The sequence below is a fragment of the Anthonomus grandis genome, chromosome 1 (genome assembly GCF_022605725.1).
Source record: "Anthonomus grandis grandis chromosome 1, icAntGran1.3, whole genome shotgun sequence".
NCBI classification, from domain to species: Eukaryota; Metazoa; Arthropoda; class Insecta; order Coleoptera; family Curculionidae; genus Anthonomus; species Anthonomus grandis.
Window position 1 is genome coordinate 15,972,101 of NC_065546.1, and position 24,262 is coordinate 15,996,362.

Consider the following 24,262-nt stretch of genomic DNA (forward strand, 5'->3'; position numbering starts at 1 on the left):
TAATATGTAAATAGCTGACCGGAGTATCTTAAAAAAAAATATATTTTTTTTAAATATAAACAGTTTAAATTTTAATGTTTTAAAAGACAATATAATATGCCTATAAGCAGTAAACCAATATTTAGGTACGTATGCGTAATGAATCCCAAACACAATAAAAACACAATCTAATTATTTACAATAAAAGCTTTGATATGGGAGAGGCCAATATACATTTTATGGTAAGTCAAGCCATATAATTCTCTCCAGTTTAGTTTATTTTTACTGTTTTAAGCACATACAAAATACATTAGATATATATGTTTTTTTGTAAAATATGGAAGAACTAAGTGCAATTAACTTATTAAAAAAAATTGGTAAGTCATATCGTCATTTATGATAGTAAGTACTTTAATCAAGTTTAGTCGAAAGTATATAAAATGTGTGTTTAACTTGTTTATAAGGCACAATTAAACTAACATGGTATATGTTGTTGTTCTTAGCCGTTCAAAAGTATTAATAGTAACTTTTTTGTTAGCAAATATTAAGGAACTTTAAAACTCTTAATAATTTATTGGATGCAGAACATCTCTTTTCTTTAACATTACTTCTAAAATATATTTTTAGACGAGCATCAATATATTTAATAGTATTATTACATGTTGATAAACCATTAGACAATACACACCCAGTGTGTATTTTACATTCGAAAAGTGTGTGAACAGTGTTTTACATTCGAAAGTTTTTGGGACTATATTGTAGAAATTGGGTATTTTAAAATTAAACTTATGTGAGTATTGACAATGCAATTCATTTAGCGAGCTCCACCATGTATACAGCAAGAGATTAAGAGTACCATAAAACAAAAATGTTTACGATTTACTGTACTGACCCATCTAATAAAGATTAAGTTAACTCACCGGGGAACCTCGGTCCCCTTGATACAGTCATACCAACAACAATCAATATAGTTACTTTATGTTTGCTAATAATTTACATATATATATCTTCTTTGTTCGACGACTAGCTAGTGCCCCTAAAATAGTTGAGGCTACCCCAGACGCTCCACTGCCGCTAAGCAGTAAGCATCTCAACACTCGGAAACTAAGATAACATATACCGAGATCTTTGAATCCAAATGTGTCAATCGAGAAGACAAGTGAGGGCCCTCTATAATTCACAAGACCAACTCGAAGGAACTGCGCACTCAGAGGGCATCCCTGTCGATTGCTACACAATCGACCACAACCTGGTAATACCTCGCTAAATAGCGACAAACTCTGGTATACCATGAAGCTCTAGCCATAGACTTATACAACAACAATATAAAATATTACTTACATGTCGCCATGATTAACCTATGCACAAAACAGTCAAAGCCATTCTAATATCCACCTAGTGGACAAACATCACCACACCTGGTCAACTATGACGACTCTATATACATGATGGCTCTTCATAAGCCGAAGTGCTAGCACTCACTGACTCTTTTACTTCTTTGGGTCTCTCTCAATCCCTGCTTATATTGTTATTTATGTTTAGGGTATAGATTTTCAAGGATGTATGATAATTCTCGGGCGGGGAGACACTTCTTGAGACACTTATAAACAAATACAGGATGTTTATAAAATATACGTTTATTAAATATTTAAATTACCTTAGGATATCTTGCAATATCTCTCCTTTGTTCAATAAACTTATAAAGTAAGTTTTTTTTTGCATTTATTATTAATACTTTGCATACTATTGTGCCAAATCATGCACCGATCAAAGTTCATATCCAAGTATTTTTTTTCTTTTTATTGCAATATATCAGCTAGACGTAAAATAAGGATGATCCGGATTCACATCATTTTTAATTTTGACTATTTCTGCAGAGTTTTTTCTTTTTGAATTAGCTTATAAATGTAAGGTCTTAACTCAATCTATTTTTTAATATTTTTTAAATTAAATTTGGTTAGGATTTTGGTAGGTTGGATTTATAATATTAAACAATATTGACAAATTAAATAAGAAAAGTCAAATTGATAAAAATAATGACCCGGAAAAGGGACAAGTTAATACTAAAAAAATTGTTAACTTTCAAAAAATAGCAGTCTAATAAATTTTGATTGGGGCTATATATTGCAATGTAATGATTTAAATATTTGCATGACCAATTTAACTGAAACCATGAGAACTATAATTAAGGTACTTGAGGGGAATAAGGCCTAGCTAAGAAAAAAATTGAATATTGAATTGAAAGTGAAAGACTGTAATGTTAATATTTAGTTTAATACACCAAAATGCTTATAAGGTTATATTAATTTTAACAAACTTAAAAAAATTATCTCTAAAAAACTAGAAAACAAAAAATAAATATTAAGAAAAATAACGCAAATTGGCCTTATTATCCGATGGAGGTTTAATAAAGCCTATACATAAAAATGGCACAACTCGTTAATTGGGCGAAGTTTAGCAGCCATCGGGTCACTTAAAATCATCCATGTTATTGACTGTTAAGCCAACACGTTCCTCATGGTACCATTTAAGACATTTGCTGTACTGCCTCATATCGGCCTGTCTTCCTCACATCCATGGCAATACCATTCGGTACTTAACTTTTCCCTGGAGCTTTCAATATCTTTATTCAATTTGGCACGACTTTTGTTCTCCTTGGTAAAAAGATCTCTAGTGACTGGAGTTTCTTTGTAGTTTAGAGCTTCTTTTCGATTTTTTTAGGTTTTTCATTAGTTTTTACTGGTGTGGGCAAAAGCTCATTAAAAGAAGTGACTTTTGTTGTTCGTCTCTTTAATTCAGCAAGAGGGATATGGTCATTAGTCGAATCCAAGTCAGAAGAGTAAACATTGGAATAGGAAAATTTGCCAGACTTGTTGGATGCCATTCCAGACGGACCAGGTTGAGGAGATTCAGGTGGACGCCTATTTTCTTTGTTGGTATCATCCGATGCCGGTACGTCTGAGAGAATTGAAGGAGCAAATGCTGTTTCTCGAATTGCCTCGGGATTTAATGGAAACACACCAGTATCCTTAAAACCGTTTATAATGTTACTATGTGTCATGCATTTAGACCAAACATTTGAAAGTATGATGTTAAAACGTGATTTGGTCAGCTTTTTGTTAGGATTCTGATCCAAGAATAATAATACCTCAATAATGCTCAAATGAACGATATACAGATTTGTCGAGGGGTTGAAGCTCATGTGTTGTATTCGATGGCAAACAGTAGAGATCTATATCAAGTGAGTCTCCAACATCAACAATTGACAAATCAAGATGACAAGCTGCACCATCAAAAACTAAGAGGCACCTTCCTGGACTTTTGTATCGGGCTAAGTGCTTGAGGAATTCTTTAAAGAGTTCGTTAGTCATGTAGCCTTTACTCGATTTTTCCACTAGAGTTCCTGGTGGCAAATTATCATGTAATTCTGGCTTTAGCCTCTTTCCTTTAAAAATAATCATAGGACGTATTGGTATTCCAAGGGCATTGACACATCCTGCAATTGTCACACTCTCTGTATGTTCTGACGATTGAAAGTGAACACGTTTTACCCCTTTCAAGTCTTTCAGGGTGATTAATTATATCAAAATCATCATACATTTTCCTTATTTTTGAAAAATGATCATCAACTATAAATTTATTAAGTTTTTGAGCCCTAGCTGGATTCATAAACTGTGCTTTTCTTTTAGAAATTACACGATTTCTCTTCATAAAAGCCTTTAGCCAGTCTTTACCAGCAAGTTTTGAAGTTGTATTAAATTGATGAGCAATTTTATTATCTTTGCAGAATCTGAATACCAATCGACGAAGGATCCGTGGAGTCACAGGTAGACCTATTTCACTAAATCTTATTATTCTTTTAACGAGATCAGCTTCTTGTTCTTCTTTTAAAATAGATTTACGACCTAGTCTTTTTATTAGGATTCCAATCTGAACATGATTTCTAATGGTTGTTCTGGGAATATTAAACCTTTCCGCAGCCCCATATGTACTCAGAGTACCGCGTTGAACAGATCGAACTGCTGATATTATATCCTCCTCGCACCAAGGTGCCCTTTTAGGAGGCATGATGTTAAAAATCACTGAAAATGAAACGAGAATAGTTTAGAAGTTTAATAATATGTTAATAAAAACATTAATTTGTCATGAGGATAATAAGGCCTACATGGAGGGTAATAAGGCCTATAGCTTATTTTTATAGGCCTTATTACCCATCCATGACGAAATATTATATAAATTTATTTAAATTATGTCGGCTAAATTTAATCTAATAAACTATTGAAATCACAAAATATAAAGTCTAACCAAAATATCTGCAGTTATAAATTAAAAATACAATTATAAATACTAAAAATACTTACGTTTTTGTTCGTTGTATCCTTATATCACATGCGGCGGCCCGTCGACACAAGTTGTTAAAACTTACTGACGCCCGAAAGCGAGGAACGCCGGTAGTCCGTTCGAATGTCGTTTGTAAATGGACCAATAGGAGACGCGGACCCAACGCAATCGATTTGCGATTAATTTAAAGCGTTTTTTTGAATATACCTAGGCCTTATTACCCGACAGGCCTTATTACCTGCAGGTACATTACTTAATTAAACGAACTTATCTGTAATGAAGTTCGATTGTAATTATATGAAATCCTCGTGAAGTAAATAAGATAACAACGTAGTCTCTCTACTCATACCGTACATCACGAAATTTAAAGTAAACAATCCCCCGCTCTCCTGGTCTCAAGGGCTCCCACGATGGTCCGGATGCACATCCAACTCATTCTCTGAAGACTTGAGTGAACTGCAATTGACGCAATTAACCATAGAGGACGTAAGCCAGGGTGGGAGAGACTTATTTACTTCACGAGGACTTCATATTACAACATAATTAAAATCGAACTTCATTACAGTTAAGTTCGTTTGATTTAGTAATTATATTTCGTCCTCGTTTCGTAAATAAGATAACAACAATCTTTAAAGATAGTTAATTAACTATCTCACAATTGTGCAACTGTAGAATAAATAATAAAAAACCTTTAAAACAAATATTTTAAATTACAAAACATTAAATTAATGTTTGTGATATATACATCTATATAAGAATTATTTCACAAGACAATATTAAACACTTAGTAATAACTAGATGACAATGATATTGTTATATTTCTAAATACTAGAATATAAATTGATTTCTTTTTAAAAAATTGCCTTTCATTAATATCAGTATTACAACAGTTATTTTGCAAAAATTAGCAAAGGTGTTCGACTTCCAGTTGGCACCTAATTTAATTATATTTATTGATACACCTTTATGATCTGCCATAAGTGTTATATAAAATGCATATTTGGCAGTATCAATATCAGCCTACTTTATGCAAAACTTCGGATCCAACTTAAAATTGTTTGTCTTGTGACACAGAGAATTTCATACAAATTTTGTAGTTTCTATATTCTCCTCTTCTTTTTTGAAATGGCGACCAAAGATTTAGCTGTATTTTACTTAAACCAAAAGTTTTACGACTTAAATTTAATTATTTTAAACATTCCAAGGCTTTAATCTTAAAAAGGAAAAACCTAAATTCCTCTCGAGGCAAAAGCTAATAACTTTGCAGATTTATAAGAAATCTGCTCTAATATACTGATGCCATAACCAATGTTTGCAATTCTTAATTCTTTAATTAATTAATAAATAATAATTTGATTTTTAATTTTCGCAAAAGAGTCGTAACAACTGAGCCTTTAGCAACTTTAAAAAGTTCCTTTCATTCTAAAATATGCTGCTAATGAAGGCTTACAAATCTGAGCAATAATCGACTGATAGAAAGTAAGAAAATAATATGATGATCCGTTATTTTATTCTTGGGAATAAGAAAATGTTTCTTAATCTCTTTGAAGATCTTCCAGTCAAATTATCGAATTCTTAAAGAGGGTGGACTTGATTGGGGAAGTATAAATACCTAGAAGTGAGCCACTATAGACCTAGGGTCGCAGTGGAGGGACACAATTAAGGTGCCCCACCCACAATAAACCTAATAATCTATTACCCAATTTTAATCTTGGTGCAGAAAATCTAAATTGATTGAAGATAATGCAGAAAAGCAGTCTTCCTGCACTGAACACCGAAACTGATTCCACAGATTTAAAACGAATTATACCAATAGATAGTAAATGTTGTAACCGGTTGTTTCCTGGGGCACCTCTTTTACTCAAGGCCACACTAAAGCTCTTTGACCAGCAACATTGTGACTATGTCAATGTTTTAATTAATATAAAAAGAAAATATATACATTTTTATATTCAGGTCACTGACAAATTTCAAAACAAAGAAAGCATTATTCTGTTATACTACATATCTTTTATTCCACTTAGAGATCCAATGGCTGTGGTGTTATTAATTTGCAAAAAAATACAAACAAATGAAGATGCAATTCAACCATTGACCGAGCGAATAATAAATAGAAAGGTTATAAGACCTTGGGCATTTTTATTGATCTCGCAAGAGCCTTAATGGCACATCCCATTCTCTTTCAAATACTGGTTGACGTGGGTTTAAAGGACGGCATACATGATACTGTTTACCGGAAGGCAGGCCTTTCAGTTTACAATCCGGAAGGCTAAACCTGTACCTCCGGCATGCACATGACTTTTTATCCAACGGCTTTGTTCAGTTTTTTAAAAACGTTCTTAGCGGGAACTAGACATGATTTCGGACAACGATCTTACGTTAATAGGGCTGTCAATTACTTTGTTACCTAAAGAACATACAAAGAAAAAACGCAAGCGTTCTAAATAGGCAAACAGTGGTTAATAAATCGACACGTTACTTCCCACACTTATCTCATAAATGAATTGCGACTGGAACCTGATGATTACAGAAACTATCTTCGTATGGATAAACATTCCAATACGGAATTGCTAGAACTTGTAACCCCATTAATTGAAAAGGAAGATACTTTTTAAAGATACTACCTAGATACTACGAAGACTTAAAATTCACAGCCCGTATCTCTGCTCAATGTCTGGGGAGAATGATTCCCGAAATGTGCCAGGCAATAATTGAGGTTCTTAAACATAGATATTGTAAGGTAAGCTACGTTGTAATAATTTTTATTTTACATAATAAGTACATAATTTACTTTACAAAAAAAACTTATGGTACAAAACTATTGTAATAACCACGTGTTGTGGGAGGTTGGCAAGTTGATGGTTGATTGTCATAATCTGTTGTCATTGTATTAAACTGTTGTGGATATTTATGGCTGTAGGTATTGAACTGAAGTACTATTTGTTTGCGAGTCAATTACAATTCTTGAGTGTGCTGTTAGTTGTTCGCTCTTTGCATTGAATAAGGCGTCATTTATTATTTTTAGGCAATATGTTGCCATTATTGGCGACAATGCGTACAGCTCTTGACCGACGTATAACGTCAGACATTATAGGTTGCATAATTCGAATATTTTTTTTGGTTTTGCAATTTTTCCGCAACTAATTTTAGCACTCTCTGTTGTTGGTCTGGTTTATTTGGTTTTTGCTAGATCCTATGGATGTACGTTTTCGAGTAGATGAAAGTAATGATGTGCTTGGACTTAAAATATTTTCTGAAGATTCGTCATATTGGCCCCCTTCATCCTGTGATACGTTTTCGTCTCTTGCCACTATGCGTCTGTTACAACTATAAACAGTTTTACAGTGTTGTATTAACGGCAATTGCAAATAGTAATTATGAATTAATATTGTTTGATATCGGTACAAACGGACGAGTATCTGACGGAGGGGTGATAAATAACACATCTTTTTACAAGGCATTAGTAAAGGGTGCTTTGCAATTGCCTGCAATTAATCAACGTAATAATTTACCTTATGTATTCATAGGAGATGAAGCCTTTACGCTTAGAAAAGATTTTTTAAAACCTTATAGCGAAAAAGAACTCAACACTGACCGTTCATACTTTAACAAACGTTTAAGTAGAGCTAGACGAATTATTGAGAATGTGTTTGGAATCCTTGCAAATCGATTTCGTATCATACAGAAATAGGAATATCTATCGAAAATATAAAAAATGTGGTAATGGCTACATGCGTATTGCATAATTATTTACGAAATAAGAATCCATGCCAGTACACGGACATATCTACGGATGAAGAAGCTATCTTGGCAGATCAACAGATACTATCATCGTTACCAAAAGGACATGGAAGTAGACGTTGTCCCCAAGACGCAAAACAAGTGCGTGAATTATTTCTTGAATATTTTAAAAAGAATAAGTTGCGAAAAATTGAATTTATTTTGTTATTTTAAAATAAACTGCTCGCCATAATAGAAGGGACACCGGCATTTTTTGATGATCTTTAATAGAGTGCAATACACAATAGAAAAGGTATTGAAAAGCACTTTTTAAAAATGCAAGAATAAAATATGGCGTTTGTAAGAAAAAATAAAGTTGATGATGGTCGCCAAAAAACGAAATGTCGTAATAAAAATCTAAAAACACCATCTACGGAAAGAGTGGCAATGCAAAAGTGCAAATTATTTTTAAATCGGATAAAAAAATAAGCTCAGTAAAAATTAAAATTTATTTTTCAAAATGTCGGTTTTTTTTTTCGATTATTTTCAGAACTGCTAGGAATTTTAATTTTTTTTTAATGGAATATTATTAGGCGCAAAAATGCGCAACTTTGTCCTAATTTAACCATCCTCATATCTCCTATAGCAACCGAGATCTCAATGCTGAGAGTCGAATTTGAAACACCCTGTATATGTAGGTGGTTGAAAATCATCAAAAAAATGCAGTTGTCCCTTTTATTATGACGAGCAGTTTAACAAAAAAATATCATGTAAAAGTTTGTTTTCTGAAATTAAATCCAATTTCTAAAATAAAAATTACCCCACTATCATCGCTGTTATTCATTTCTATATCGTCCAAATTGGATTTGCTTTTTCTAGGTGTTTCATGGTCATAAAGAAAGTCTAAAAGATGAAAGTACCATAATGATGTTTCATAAACCTCTCCACTGGAACCACTTCTTTGGCTGTCTTTATTTTTTTTAAATTCTTTACGGTACGAACTGCGCATATTATTTATTTTCTTTACCACCACATCTTTTGTTGCTGCTGGATCTACTGCTTTTAATTTTTCTACCATTTTATTGTAATCAGCTAACTTATCAAATACAAGCAATATTTGAACAAAGATTTGTTCAAATATTGCTTGCTTTTTATATCGTATAAACACGGCAATAATCTATAAAGTTCAATGAATTCGATAATAAATTCGTGAGACTACGTTCTCATATCGGCCATTTTTATGAGCACAAGAAATTTAATAAGAAACTGAAATCACAGAGTAATAAGTAAACTAAATATCTTAAAAGTATTGCTAACTCTCGGTCTGTACTTACAACTAATTCATACACGTTCCGGCTTGTCAACAAAAAGCAAAACCGTAAGGTAAATTTTTAACACTGGACAGATTTTCAGCAGGCCGAGAGTTCAGGCGTCGCCTTCCAGCTAATATCGCCACTAACAGTACGACTTGCCTTCCGGTTTGTAAATTGAAAGGCCTGCCTTCCGGTAAACAGTATCGTGTATGCCGTCCTTAAGAGGTACTGAGTTAGCACTATTTGAATCATACCTTAGTAATCGAACACAACGAGAATAATTAATAATCTCGTTGGAGAGATAGGTACAGTTGAATGTGGTGTGCCTCAGGGTATAGTCCTGGGTCTACTCTTATTTTTGATCTATTTAAATAACCTTACAAGAATTTTACCTGAAATAATTTTTTTCTATTATTTGTTACGCTGATGCTACTGTAATTCTAGTAAAGGTAAAATCATGGTCAGAAGCAAAATCTAGTTATGTCAGTTATGTAGTCTATTATGTTATGTTATAGTCATGCAAAAGTTAGCTGACAAATATATCACATTAATTAGACTTTGGACGGATCAGCATCTTCTAACTCTAAATAGTAATAAAACACACTTTATAGATTTCCCGCTTTATAACAGTAATCAACAAGAAGAACCTGTAGAACTAACAATACATACTTATCCTTGTTTTGCAAGTCAGATGAAAAATTGTACTGAAGTTTTCTTCAGTTTCGTACACAAAATACCTCGGCGTTTATATTGATATAAATACAATATTCACATTGATTAGGTAACTAAAACAATAAGGAAAACAATTTATAAGTTTTATCAACTACGCGAATTTATGCTTCGTGAGTTGTTGGGAGTGGTCTATTAGGCTCTAGTTGAATCTATTCTAAATTATGGTAAGAATTTGGGTTAGTGCGAGCAACACAATGCTATTAAGCCTGGTTATTACTCAAAAATATATACTAAAAATAATAAATAAAAAACCAAAAAGATACCCAACAGTTAGTTTGTTTTTGGAAAGTGGTGCTCTCACTGTAAGAGAACGTTATCTGAAGAGCACCCTAAACTTTATGAAGAATAAAAACATTCATAATATTTTATTCGAACGCCTTAATATTACTAGATCTGTCACGAGAGAACATGTTTGTTTGACTTGTAAATTGGATGGTAAATTTTCCAATTTGTAAACGTTATATTTCTTCTGTGGGTCAAGAATCTTTAATTTTATATCACTCGATTTTAAGGCTATAAGAAGAAAACTGTTTAATCTACGCATAACCGAATAAATCAGGTATAACTATAAAAATGTTTTGTTAAAGCTGCCTTTTCTAATGTAAATAAATGTTACAATTACTGGTATATTTGCAAATATTATTTATTGATAGAATAGAAGAAATAATTAATTTAAATATTACTTTTACAAATTTAATCTAAGTTAATTTAATTTGATTTTTTTGAAAAGCTCTCAAATTTATTGTTAAATTATTATTGTATTCTGAAATATTGTGTCCCGACAAGTCACTTGTAACTTAGGGCATAAATACTAACTTTGTAACAATACTGAATAATTTTAAGTAATACATTTGATTTTTAATTTGAATTTGAATGTTTTTGAACAATGTTTTTGTTTCCAAGGTACAGTGTCCATTTAATCAATTATCAATTTTTACTTATAAATAATGCCAGTAAGAATAATACGTCTATATTTGAGGCGTCTCATAGCAAAACTCGTCTTATCCAAATTTTACGAAAAATGTGGTAAATATGGCAATATTCTCTTTAGGTTGATATGCTCCTTCCACCTTAATAATATTCACCAAAATTTGCCTTATCCCATTAAAATTCAACGGCAAAATATTGCTGTTATCGCAAAACTTGCCTTATCCACTTGATGTGTCGTCTCAAAATGCGCGTTATCCGCGCGACCAATCAGAAGTGAAACACGTGCCTGCTTGTATCACCCGTTTTATATTTTTGTAGATTATTTGGATTAGTATAGGTTATAACAGAGTTATTGTGGGATATTCTTACCAAATTCTTTGTTTTTAACTAACTTTTAAGGTATTTTTATTGGAATTATAATTTATAAAACTAACTAGTTATTTTTAATATTGAGGAAAAAATTTTTCCCGCAGAACGGGGTAAATGCAGAAGAAATATCAGTGACAGATCTCAGTGGAAAAGAGAAATACTAAGACGCGAAAGGTATTTTATGTTTTTTTTTGCAAGATTGACAGGGTATTTAAGATAATTGTTTTGCTACTTTAGGCGTTTTGCCAAAGGTTTGCCAGTCTATCCTACCTGCGGTCACAATGGAAAAACATACAAATGTATAAGATTAACCAGCCGAGATGTTTATGACTTTCATCAAAACTTTTATCAGGGGAAAACCAAGAGGAGCAAGATGCGTACATATTAAAATTTTGTAAATGTTCACAACCGATGCGCGATAGACATATAAAAGTAGGTAGCAGCCGAAAAGGTGTAAGTGTTAAGTATTTTGTGAAAAAATCCGGTTGCCAAAGAATTGCCAGGCGATATCTTGAAACTGGGCTTTTGCCCAGAGAAAATCGTGGTGGCGATCGCGTTAGCAAAAAATACGAAGAAAAGCGAGTGGCCGTGAGAAAATTTCTGGAGAGTTTGAAAGGAGTGGAAAGCCATTATTGTCGTTCGAAATCAAGTAGTCGGCAATATTTGAGTAGTAACTTAAATGTTTCGAAGCTTTGGAGGCTCTACAATCAAAAATCGACTTTCAAAGTAAAAAAAACTTTTTTCCATCACATTTTTTCAAGAGAATACAACATTGGATTTGGAAGTCCTGTAACCGATACATGTTCCAAATGCATTGAGCTTTCCGAAAAAATAAAAATGGAAAAAGACGTCGATAAAAAAAAACAATTGATGATGAATGAGCCAAAACATTTCTTGCCAAACTTAAAGAGGTTGATTGCAATATGATAACATATTCATTTGATTGTCAAAAAAATTTGGTCGATCCCAAGGTCCCCGACCAGATTGCTTATTATAGCAGGCAGTTATACACATATAACTTTACTTTTATTCAAGGTTCTTCCAAAGCAAAAATGACCATGGAAAACGTTCATATCTACATTTGGATGGAATATTAACATAAAAAGGGTTCAAATGAAATCTCTACGGCAGTATATGATGTTCTTTCAAAAGCTGATTTGTCCTCTTATTCGGTCATAAGGCTATGTGCTGACGGATGCGGTGGACAAAATCGCAATTCAACAATGATAGGTATGTTATCTCATTGTCTTATAAATATCGCACCGTCCAATCTTAAATCCATAGAAATCATTTTTCCTGTTCCTGGACATTCATATTTACCACCTGATAGGGTATTCGGTAGAATTGAAGAAGAATTTAAAAAAATGTCGACGATTATCGATCCTAAAATATATTTGGATTTATTTAAAAAACACGGTACTATAGTAAACTTAGGCCAAGACTGTCTGGTTATGGACTGGAAATCTCAAGTTTTTAAAAAAATATTAGCTCTTGGCATTTTAAGTTCTCCTTTGCTAAAAGGTTTATACTGACTAAAAACTCTGGTGAAAATAATATTATGGTTAGAAGACAACAATTTTATAACTCGGATACTGGGGTACCTAAGTCGATTTTAAAAAAAGGAAAAAAATTGGATCATTTTGCTGCAGACACTGTTCCAATGGGAGTAATCCAGTAAATTCTGCCAAGTTAAAGGATGTTGATAATTTACTAGAAAAACATTTTGGAAAATAATGGAAGAGCAAAGAGGATTTAAAGTTTTATAAAGATGTTTTAGATGGAATATCGCAGCCATTGATAGGACCTAATTCTGAAGTTCCAGAAGATCAATTTTGCGAACCACGAGAAGCAGAAGATGAAGGAGAATTAAGAATTTAACTTTTAAGACTTTTGTTCTTTTAAAAATATAGATGTCCCTTCTTAAATTCGGCGATGTTTTATTTTTTTTGCAGCATAAGCATCAAATCCAAAATGACTAATCAAAACTTGTCTTATCCATTTTTGTTTATTTATTTTAGCCGATTAAGGATATTCTATATTTAAATAAATTGATGTGAGTGTTTTCTAAAAACTCATTTTATATTATTATTTATTTTTTGTCATTGTATCCACAAAAATAACTTTAGTAGAGGTTTTTCTGAATTTGCGTAGAACGACTTAACATGGATTGGACGATTTTTTTTTTGCTATGAGACGCCTCGTTTGGTTCTATCTCTTTTATCTTAAGTTCAGATACAAACTATAAGACAAAAGTGACATACCCAGTATTTTACATTCAATAATCTTTTTGTGCTTTAATTAAGAAATATAGTCAAAGAAAAGGTTACATAAATTAAAAATAAAATCTAGTACTATGTAACACATTTTATATCACTTTTATTTTCACTTATTTTTATCAACTAAGTTTTTTTTGTTTAAATTAGCTTACAGATCTAAGGCCGAATAAAGTTTTAGGCTAAGTTAAAACTCATTAAAGTTACTTTTTGTTCACTCCTTAGTACTGCAATTCTCATAAAAACCAAACTGATATCTGTAAATATTATTTTCCTTTTTAAGTTATGCACGGTCTCTATTTATTTGATTAAATAAAAATTAAACAGTTACTTGTTTGAATTATATAGTTGTTGATTATGCTTGTAAAAACATTCTGTCTATAGTTGGTTTTATTTCTTTTATCTCTAGATCTAGAACGCTGTATTTATTCCTAAATATAAATTTGTAAATGCATAATAAGCCTATAAGTAATAAAAACGCAGTTTCGCAAAGGTTTGCGTAGAAGGTACTCATAGATTCTTTTAATCAGTTCATTATAAAATTTTCATATTTGCGGTCTATGTAATTTTTAAACCATCATTTTCCTAGTTGCGACTGTATTTTCTACCATTTGACTATATTATCCCTCTAAACTTAAAAGTCATTAGTCATTAGCTAGAGCAAGAGGATCAATTAAACTGCATTTTTCATCGCTTTTTTAATAGTATATAGTAGTATTTTGGGTAGTAATTAGTTTTTCTACTTTTTTTCTTTTCATTAATTTAATATGCTTTTTAAGGTTATTAATAAAAGTGGTACTCTATTCTTATTTAACTATTTTATTGTTTAAGGCAAACCCAAATTAAAAATGAGCTTAAGTAAAGTAACAGAAGAAAAATTTGATGATTTCCCTTTATCTGATGCCTCCACTCAGACTAGCTCAGAAATGAAAAGAATGCCTCATTTTAGATCTAAAGACGGGTATCTAAATATGGCATTTACTGATGTGGATGGGTAAGTAAAAACGTTTTTTTTATTCGCCAGCATCAAATGTATTTATATTTCCTATACCAATAATAAATTTGTAAATCACCCATGAGTGATCTGAGATGATTAAAAGAAAAATTAGGTATACCGTCAGGCATATGCAAATGAAGACCCATGTGTTAAGGAATTAAATTCAAGATGTTGTACAATTTTAATTTATAAAATCTACAGCTATTAAGAATGAATTTTACGTAATATTTAGTTTTTATGTATAATTTTCATTGAAAGAAGGTAAACTTTTTAACCTAAATCAAAAATAATTAAAAAATTTAGGTTTCTTTATATTGTACGAAATGTTCGAGTAGAGAAAAATTACTTATTAATAAATATTTAAAGCATCAGCAACAAATCCATATCAAGATGATATTTGAAATTTAATAAATATGAGTATTTTAATATTTGTATTCCTAAAACATATGTTTTCTGCTAACTACTCACTCTGTAAACTTCCCAGGACTTATAAAGTATCACTAATTATACATTAATGCCTAAAAAAGTATTTTTACACACTAGGGCGTAAAAAGTAAATTAAAGTTCATATCACATTTAATTCATAATTTGGCAAAAAAAATTGACGCTTTCTTTACGCACTAGTGCGTAATGTAATTCGACATTTCTAATTTTTTTTATCTTTTCTTCGGTAAAAGAAAAAAAAAATTGTGTTACACATATGTAAAATTCCCTTTTTTTAATTCATTGAGATTGTCGCATTTTCCTACGAGACGTAGGTAAATTTGTGTCACATTTCCCATTTATAAGAAAAGAATCATTTTACACATTTATTACATAACTATAATAAGTACGCCTCATTCATAACCTCAGAAATAAGCTTCGCGTTAAAACTAGACAAGCGTACAATAAGAACAGAAATAAACCGAAACTGCAGTATTATCGAGAGATTAGGAATTATACTAAGCATGCAATATTAGGAGAAAAGGTCGCTTATTTTAACTTTCAATTTTCTCTACAGAGAAAAAGAACTAGCAAAATAGTTAAAAAATTACATTTAACTAATAAAAATATTTATCATCAACTGGCACTTCGTTTTAAAGGCCCTAATGAAACAAATAATAATTTTTGGTTAAATACACATATTAGGGCCACGACATTCGCAGAAAACGAAACTTTTATTTTTCCGATAAACACGAATATACAATTAGCAGTTTTAATTAGATTCGTATAGAGTTGAACATAGTCACAAACCAAATAAAGACCAGTTCTATTGGGAATGACGGAATTTCGGTACAGATTTGCAAATATGCTTGCCAGACGCAATAGGCCCCTTGACAAATATAATCAATACATGCCTATTGAAAGGTGTATTTTTTAGATTCAAATATTGCATAAATGGCTTGTCTCAACGATTTACGAGCTATCAGTATACTAACAGCAATGAAGACTTTACTTAAAAAATTACTAAAATTGTCTGCATCATACGTTTGTTGTCACATTCTTCACCCAAAATATAATGTACCGATATTGGCAAAGCTTAGAATACCAGATGTGTTTTAAAATTCCGGATGACACAAATGGGCATAACATCTCTGGAAACTGATGGAAGACTAGCGTTACTCCCAAAACTATGGTTTGCCGAGTATATAAGAACCCGCGTCGCCATTAGGAGCATATTAATAGTTCAGTTTAAGGTCAATTCGGAATAATGGCGCGATATTTAAATCAGGCATAAATAGTAGTGAAAAAATACTGTGTAAATAAATATTTCTAATAGTTTTAAGTAATCTATACATAAACATAAATATATGCCGGAAAAACTTAAGTGGACCATTAATTATAACAGAAACCCCGAAGACCCCTTTCGAAAGAATTAACATCGACGTTTTCGAGTACCCAACAAGAAACCACGCATTAACAATTCGAGATGAACTAACCAAGTTTACACAAGCCTACCCTCTTAAAAATAAAACGGCTAAGACCATAGTCAATACGCTGTTAGTATTCTTTCAACACTATGGTACACCTTTGAGAATACATTGCGATTACGGACCTGAATTTAACAACACGTTGTTAAAAGATCTTTGTCGCTTATTTGACATCAAATTAAAATTCTGTAGTGTTAGTCATCCCCAATCAAACGGACCTATTGAACGATTTCATGCAACCCTTTCCGAAATGATTCGTGCTAACTACGCCGATAACCCCGATGAACATCCTTTTTAAGTACTACCCTATGCGGTAATCTGTTACAATAATACTCGCAATAAAACGCATGGATTTACTCCATATGAACTAATCTTCGGACATACTTCAAGTCGGTCCCCTGAAAATTTATACAATCAAAAAGAACTAATATCTAAATATGTTAGAGATCTTAATAATTGAATGGACTTTTACTATAAACAAGCACGCCAAAGAACTGAAACACAAAAGGAAAAAGCAAAGGCAAGACACGATGAACATGTATCAAAACAAAACTTTGATTTCAAAATCGGTGACAAGGTTTACGTGAAAGAATCTTAAATTAAGTCTAAAACTGAAAACCTTTTTAATGGCCCTTTCGAAATAATTAAATTATAATATTAAACCTCGACACAAACCAATTTTCAAAAATTAATTTCGACAGATTAAAAACATACTATGAATAAATTTTCTTCTTTTCAAATTCTGCGGCCTGTTCGCAATGTCCTTATCCCAAACATTCCTTACCCCCCATATACAACAAAAATTCTAAAACCATCAAAGATTCTATCGCGAATCTTACTGATACTACGGGTTATTATGCTGCGAGTTCTTGACACCTGTGAATCTCTTATAGAGAGCTATGCCTTTATTGAAGACTCTTTAAATGATATTCTAAATGCCATCACCTTTGCACGACTAAAAATTCTACATAGTTCCATTATCACACCAATTGATTTGATCAGCTCTCTTAAACAAATCTCTTAAACAATAAATAAAGACAATCTACCCCTACCAGTCTATTCATCTAATATTGCTCAATATCTCACCATAATTGAATTAGAAGCATATCAATCTGACTTTTATGCCAAAAATTGACATAAAAGTCTAATTTAACTGACGATAACTGACGATACCTTAACTGAAGATGGTTGAAGATAGACTGCCACTTAAAAATTTCTAAAAGCCTATAATAAAGTACATCTTTGAATGATTGGTAGATAAATCCAACTAGAAATGTCATCGATATGGGAAGCAAATATGCAGCGGGCAATGACTGGATTTTGGCTTTTTGCAAATAAAATTCTAATAATAGCTTACGAAAACCAGAAAAGTGCAGTTTTACGATACTCGTTCAATTCAAAAAATGTAAACATTTTCTAAGTTAAGCTAAAGACAATTTACAACCGGGAACTAAAGTTTTACGAGTAAACGAATATTTACTATATATTACCTATAAATTGTATACCTTTTATATCTGAGGAACTATCTGAACACAGAAAATCCTGAGAAAGGTAATTTTATATGATGTCATAGAAGTCATGCTTTCATATCATAACAATTTCGGCAGTATCCAATTCTTTAGTGTCCATATAAATTATACAGTAAGAACTAATGCACATATCGACAAAGTCGATTCCAAAGCTACTAAATGAGCACATTTTCTTAAGCCACTTTTAAAATTGATAGGTAGAAAATAGACAGCTTACATGATAGTATTCCATAAGTTTCTCCAGTGGGTTTGTACTTACGCCAAGCTACATATATCAGGGCCATGTAGTTCATTTATAAACAGAGTGTTTGCTCTGCAAAAAAAAAGGGAAATAAGAACTTTGGCAAGTATAACAAGAATAAAATATCGTTAAAGAAAACTAAGTAAATATTAGTTCTACGTTCTGGTTAATTTATCATTGGTTTGATTATTTTTCAGTGCTCCTTTTAAGAGCGAATGATAGTTTAATTTGTAGTGAATTGTTTTAAAATTTCGTAAAAAATTTTAAATCACCTGTTTTTAAGTCGTTTGCGCATCTATTTTATCCCCTCTATCTGCATATTTTAAAGTCATGTTTATGTGATTATCGAGTGTTATTACCTATTGAAATTCTGAATGAAAAAATACCGACCTTAAAATTTATTAATCTAATAATATTCCAATTCTTCTCAGTTTATTATGAAAGTTATAAAACAATCTTTTTTTATATCTTTCGAGATCTGTTTATTCTCATTAAACATACTGTATATATTCCATTACCGTATATCTGCTTAAATATTCTGAAACATACCTGATTTCTGTCTTCAGTATAGTGCGTTCATCATTCCTTTTGGGCACCTGCTACAGGCAAGCTTATTTCCCCACACATCCAGGAATATTCCATGTATCTTATCCCGTAATAAAATCGGGAAGTGTTCCCCGAGGACCAGTTCCACGTTCCCTTCAGTCAGGTTCCAATCTGCCGCTTAACCGGCGAGCCCGATAAATTCTCGAGAAATTTGCACGGTAAAAACGGCCCTGGCATCTTTATTTCTTGCTTATTAGATCCCAGTGTTTGTGCCGACCCACATTTTCGGAATCTGGATGTGTGGATAAACATGTATATTTTGTGATTTTGCCAACGTATGTACGTCGAGTACGGGAGAAATTGCCATCGTAAGGTTAAAGCGAAATGGAGACTTGTTGGAAACGTCGTTTGTTAAATTCGTAAATTTAATAATAAAATTCTGAAAGAAAAACTGTCCTTTAAATGAGATATTTACAATAAAATTTAAATTGCTTATGGATTAAAACTTATTTTTGGCTTCATTTTCTATTTTGAGATAGAAATGGCTATTTCTAGTTTCTTTTCTTTTCGAGAAAAATTACATATCAAATGATTAACATAAAAACGTATTTTTGCTTAAAAATTATATATCAAATATCTTAAAATATCTAGTTTAAGTTATGATCAGAAACGTGATCACGAAAAATGTTAAAAAAACAAAAGAATAATAATGATATTTGGAGAAGAATTAAAAAGTTTAAATTTTTTTAAATATTTTAAAAGATATCTATTCTCTAGACCCGTGTGAATCAAGTAGTAATTTTACATAAAAAGACACTAAGTGCAAAAATTTTCCTTAAACATTTTAGAGCATATTTTAACATTTAATCACAAAAATTGTAAATAATTATCATTATATCTTATTTTTTAATGTTAAAACACAGTGTATATTTTTATTTAAATTAACCTGAAATTTAATACGATTTCAGGATATCTTTAACACTATTGAATCATTTAATTCAGTTTCACTAATTCACCACCACATTTTAGCCTATAAGGTATTATAGGCCGCTTTTATCTACCTTCATTGCGCGTGAGAATAGCGTTTTTTTATACGAGTAAATTAATTGTTTGATGGATGTTTATGTTTAGCTCTCTTATATTTTTATTGGTACCTACGCTTAATTCTAGACACTTAATTCAAGGATCTTATTTGTGTGACATAAATGTTTCTGCAATAAATGTGATTGTTGGTGCTCTAATCGATAATTGACTTCGATTAGGGCTTATTGCGATCGGTTATGTATGAAACTTAAGCAAAATATTATTTTTAGATTTTTTATATTGTTATTGATTTGATTTGTATATTGTTAAGTTTTTTCTTTGGTTTTAAATTTTGATTGTTCGGTTCAGTTTAGTTTAATTATTGTTTCAGTTAACGTGTAAACAATTTCCTATTATTGGGCAAGTTGCGTATTATAGTCGGATTACCGAACCGATGGAGTAAATGATGTGCGCGAAATATAGGCCCGCCCATCGATGCAACCTTGGCAAATTATTAGACGAGGAGAATTATGCCTACTTATTTTAAATTATTTTACCGTACAGCTTTGCTTTGTAAGCAGCTTTTTTTAAAATTATTTGTAATTTAAAAAAAATACGGTCGCCTGTAAAATGGGTCCAAACCGATTTTGAGGTTGTGCCAGGTAATGATATAATAATCCTTTTTAAGTATTTTGTTATGCAAAGTTATGTTAATATATTGGGGTTTTCATCCAAATTTCATCCGAATTTCATAACCATAGGCCTACTTTGATTTTTACAAATATTTCAATCTCTAAAAATTAAATATGAATAAAAAAATTCATTGGTACACAAAACGTAAAAATCAAAGTAGGTCTATGGTTATGAAATGCGGTATTCGGGCATAATTTTGCATTCTAAACAACTTTTTCTTATAAACTTGTTTTACATCATGCCTAGAAATACTACTTTACCTACTCATAAAATTTTAAAAATGCTCGTACCAAGGCTTGATTTTTAAAAAATAAAAATATGCCAAATTTCATTTTTTAATCAAGCAGGGCTGGATGCCAAACGTTCAAATTTTAACCACAACATTTTTGTCATTTTCACGTATAAAAAAATTCGCTCATCCTGGGACACACTGTATATTAAAAATATTTATTACCTGCTGCTTCTTCTGTAAACTGGACTTTTTGCACTTTGTTGTATGCTGGATGCTCGTTATCACATGTTTTATACAGTGAGGGCCAAAAGTCCGGAATAAATTCATTTAAAATTCAGGGATATGTTCAAAAAAAAAACGCTCGGACACGTCGATTTTTATTTTTAACTGCGGGTTTTCTTACTATAATTTTATGTATACAGGGTGGTCCAAAAATTAGTTACGACCATCAACTTCAATTTTTGAAATGGAAATACCTATTTTTTATTCTGCATTCTTAAAGAACAGAAAATTCTAGACATATTTCATATACAATGTCCTATACCTATCTTCATTTGTTTTTGAGTTATTGATAGTTGAAGATCGGCATATTTGCACTTTTGACATGTTATAAAATCCAAACGGTTAGACATAGACAAATGCGGTTTGCACTTTTTATCGAAGCTTTTTAAAACCATCTGTTGACACTAGCTAGTTAGTGTCAACAGGTATTGAGAAATTTACGGTTGAATTTCTGAACATACAATAATTCATGCAACTATGTAACACCCTTACTAAGGTAACCTTGTTTTTTGTGTTTTTTCATCCATTGTTGCAATGATGTTGTCGTCATTTTTTGAAGTGACAGGTATCAAGCAGTCTTATCCTTATTTATTGTTAAATTTAATATTGCCTGAAAAGATGAATAAGTTAAGTGAAACTGAGAGAATAGAAATACTAATTATGATAGGATGTGGTGATCGCATTAGGACCCAACACCAGGTTTGTGAAATGTTTAATACCAAGTATCCTGATAAGACAATATCTCAGTCTACCGTTAGCAAACTAGAAAGAAAATTTAGAAAATTAGGTCACGTCAGAGATCGACCCAGATCGGGTCGTCCCTCAATTTCCGAGGAAAAGAAGTTAAGTGTTGTTTTGTCCATTGAAGAAAATCCTCATACACCGACTAGACAGGCAGCACTATAACGATATTGGAAAAACATCTTTAAGAAGGATTTTGAAAAAGGCAAAATATCATCCCTATAAATTAAGATTAATCCACGAACTTAATGAAGATGATACAGATCGTCGATTACAGTTTTGCGAAACTATACTGAATGTCTGCCATAACGACCGTCTTTTTACTCGTAGAATAATTTTTTCTGACGAGTCGACCTTCTGCCTCAATGGTACAGTGAACAGACAGAACTGCCGTTACTGGTCTTCCTCCAATCCAAATTGGGTGATTGAAGCTCATACCCAATATACTTAATCTGTGAATGTTTGGGACGGCATTATCAATGACAGAGTCATAGGTCCATTTTTCTTCGAAGGTACCTTAACAGGTCAACGTTATTTGGAATTCTTAAGGAACGAACTGATTCCCGCTTTATGTTTGATGTTTCCAAATGCAAATAATCCCAATATTCCAGAAGCTTCAATTTGGCTCCAGCAAGATGGCACGCCGCCACACTTCAGCAGAGCCGTGCGCCAATATTTAAGTGAGGTATTTCCGGGTCTATATTGGGCGAAGGGGTCAATTGGAGTGGCCTGCTAGGTCCCCCGACTTGATCCCTTTGAACTTCTTTTTGTGGGGTTATTTAAAGCATAGAGTGTATGTAAATAAACCCAACAATTTAAAAGAATTAAGAAATAATATAAGAAATGAGATTCAACGAATACCTCAAGAAATGATACGCAACGTTCTGAGAGAATTCGAATCAAGACTCGCTTACTGTCAAGAAGTTAATGGGGCTCAATTTGAACATTTAATTCGGTCCAGATTAGAATAGTTTCTTTTTGTTCAACGTTTATACAATACTTTTGATTAAATACATTAATATTTTGAATGTTTTTTTTTAAATTCAACCGTAAATTTCTCAGTACCTGTTGACACTTACTAGCTAGTGTCAACAGATGGTTTTAAAAAAGCTTCGATTAAAAGTGCAAACCGCATTTGTCTATGTCTAACCGTTTGGATTTTATAACATGTCAAAAGTGCAAATATGCCGATCTTCAACTGTCAATAACTCAAAAACAAATGAAGATAGGTATAGGACATTATACATGAAATATGTCTAGAATTTTCTGTTCTTTAAGAATACAGAATAAAAAATAGGTATTTCTATTTCAAAAATTGAAGTTGATAGTCGTAACTTATTTTTGGACCACCCTGTATACATAAAATTATAGTAAGAAAACCCGCAGTTAAAAATAAAAATCGACGTTTTTTTTTGAACATACCCCTGAATTTTAAATGAATTTATTCCGGACTTTTGGCTCTCAATGTATATGTTCATGATCACTTCCTTGTCAGCAATGGTCCAATGTTTTCGTACTCTTTTCTTGGGGGCGTAACAATGGGGGTGTACGTGGCGCGTCAGCCATAATTTGTTAAGAAACAAATTAACAAATTAACAAAAAAATAAACACAATCTCAACTTTTCAATATTGCGAAGATTCAAATATTCGAACAGCAGAAAATTCAACCAAAACGATCTAAAGCCGCTCGACTAAAAATTAAATAAAACCCCAAGTCATGAACCCTATCGAGGCTCTAGGCCACACCTCCGACGCAGAACGATCACGTGACCACTCCATCTGTTCGGTAACCCAAGTATAGCAGTAGAAAAGGAGGACCTGTTCGTTAGCTTCCTCACTCCCTTGATCTATACACTTTATTATTTTTTCTTATAAACATTTAAATAATTCTTATTGCATGTTAGTCGAGTTAACACAAGAATTGTGGAAGCCCCAACAATTTTTTTTTAAATATTAAGAAAACGCGCATATCTTTAGATCGAGCTCATGTTGAATCTACTATACTATACTAATAATTTAATTTAACTTTTTAATATATGTTTCTTTATAATTTGTTAATGTTTTTTTATAATTTTCTTTTTAAGTTATTTAAACCTAATTGAATAAAAATATATTTTTTCCAAAAAGTGTTAATTTTATTGATATAATCTATGAGATTCTTTTTTTGGATTAAGATTTTAATATACAAAGTGCAAAAAATATTAAGAATGGGTTGGTAATCCATCCCTGTAAAGGAACATTTTTCTTGAAGTCATATTAAATATTTTAAAAGTCGTTATTAAAATATTATTTTCAGAGGCATCCAAAAATATAGGTTTATAAAAAATCACTATAGGAAGGGGCTGAAATAACAAAAATTAATAAAACATTCTGTTTTTTCTTGCGTAAGCTATTCAAATTTGCCGATATGT

General features: G+C 31.7%; 1 protein-coding gene across 2 annotated transcripts in view; it reads left to right on the forward strand.

Annotated features, from left to right (window-relative positions):
* The first annotated feature begins 6,294 nt into the window (after positions 1 to 6,294).
* The window catches only part of LOC126745112 (neurogenic locus notch homolog protein 1), a 610,297-nt gene continuing 592,329 nt past the window's right edge, over positions 6,295 to 24,262 (forward strand). For both annotated transcript variants that reach the window (XM_050452841.1, XM_050452857.1), the window contains exon 1: positions 6,295 to 6,300. The gene's annotated coding sequence lies outside the window, so the exon portion shown is untranslated. The remainder of the gene's footprint in view (positions 6,301 to 24,262) is intronic.